Source organism: Propithecus coquereli, unplaced genomic scaffold, assembly GCF_000956105.1.
Source record: "Propithecus coquereli isolate 6110/MARCELLA unplaced genomic scaffold, Pcoq_1.0 Scaffold13, whole genome shotgun sequence".
Taxonomy (NCBI): domain Eukaryota; kingdom Metazoa; phylum Chordata; class Mammalia; order Primates; family Indriidae; genus Propithecus; species Propithecus coquereli.
In genome coordinates this window covers 13,392,375-13,394,074 of record NW_012137191.1, presented here as the reverse complement: position 1 = coordinate 13,394,074, position 1,700 = coordinate 13,392,375, and the positions used below count along the sequence as shown (strand labels likewise).

At 41.6% G+C, this 1,700-nt stretch overlaps 1 protein-coding gene across 1 annotated transcript in view; it reads right to left on the bottom strand.

The window, feature by feature from the left end:
* CC2D2A (coiled-coil and C2 domain containing 2A) overlaps nt 1–1,700 on the bottom strand; it is a 128,746-nt gene that overhangs the window by 100,428 nt on the left and 26,618 nt on the right. The window lies entirely within an intron of this gene.

Here is a 1,700-nt window from a genome sequence, read left to right as displayed (position 1 = left end):
AAAAAAGAAAGTCAATTCAAGAGAACTTTATTGAGCTGGCTGTGGGCAAGAGAGTTTCATCCCACTGGGGATCCTCTGAGGAGACAGGTAGAATGCTTCCCAGACTTGTATGCCTGGGACATGGAAGAGGGGGATACTTGTCTAATGGCTTCCCTCCACCCAAGTGGTTGTTGGGGCTCAGAAACCAATACCCGAAATATGGCACTTCAACATGCTGACCTGAACAAGAGGCCTCAGTCTCTCTCTGACATTTCCCCATCCTGGCTCTCAATTCTCTGTCTCTCCCTAAGTACAGGACAAAGTTGTTCTCTGAAGGTACCTTATCTGCCTGAAGTCTGGATCCTCAAAGAAGAAAACAATGACCTCTGGTTCCTTCCCTGAGTTTTCATTAGCTGAACTCGTATCACAGGAAGAAAGACTGAAGTCTGTTAACACACCTGGACAGAGTTTTGTTACAAACCATTTTCTGCTCTGCAGGCCCAACAGACTTTGTGTGTTCTTCAAACCGGTTGAGTTCCCCTAACAATCATATACTACCCCCTTAAAATCATCCACACTTTCCCTATCTCCCTTTTCCCTAGAAAGAAGGGTACTTAACCATCTGTACCCCATTGCATGGTGGGGTAGTTCCTCTGTAATTTTCCCCCTGTGCCTGTTCACAGATTTGTATACCTTTTCTCTATTAACCTGCCGTTCGTCAGTTGATTTTCAATGGACCTTCAGAGGTAAAGGGGAAGTTTTCCCTTGGCCACTACATGGTTGAGGATTTCCCCAGAGGCTAAGCCCCTGGAGCTTCCCAGTCTTGTGTATGTATCAGAATAGCTGAGTGGGCTTTCACAGGCCTTCCATAGAGGCAGGGATACCCCTTAGATGAAAGCTAGAGGTACGTGGTATCGTTAAGTCGAGGTGCTGTAAAATTTCACCTATGTGGAGCTTGATGTCCAGCAATGACAAGAATAAAAATGAGGCTGTCAGTTGGGTTTAATCTATCATAAAATCAAAAGAATATATACAGTTCCCGTGTATGTAAAACTATATGCTTTTCCTCTGTTTTCTCATTTTGCAGTGTTAAGGGTAAATAGTTATCAACCAACACAGCTGTACAAAAGTTGAAGCTGTGCTGATGAATGCATTCCATAATGCAACACAAAATAAAGGAGTTATTATTTGTCTTGGTAAATTCCAAAAGTTTAAATCTTGTTTTTGAGGATGAGGAAAGAAGCAGATGACTATTACACAGTGCAAGGATAAGCAATCCAAAAAACTAAGTAGAATAAAGCTCAGATTCCTGTGTTTGGTCAGGAAGGCTTTCTAAAATTCTGCCAGGTCCAGTCACCTCGTAAAATAGGGCTAAGACTTTCTCACACATTGTTGATGATGCCATTCTATTCTTGTCTGCCTCAGAATCCCCCATCTCCTGTAGCCTAGGACAGAGACGGATGTGTTTGAAAACACACAAAACAAACCTGGAGGCCAACCCATGAGAGAGGAGAGAAACTTGGTTCTATATAGGCAAACCTTGGCTTTTAGAGATCTGTGAAGATGATAATAAAACACAAGACCAGGCAGAAATTCTAACATTGGTAGTTTAGAAAATAAGTAGTTTAAATTCCATATGGCAACATACGTATATGGAAATTAGTATTTTATTCTTTTTTGTTTCTTCCTACTTGGTTGGTATAGAAGATAAGTTCAGATAA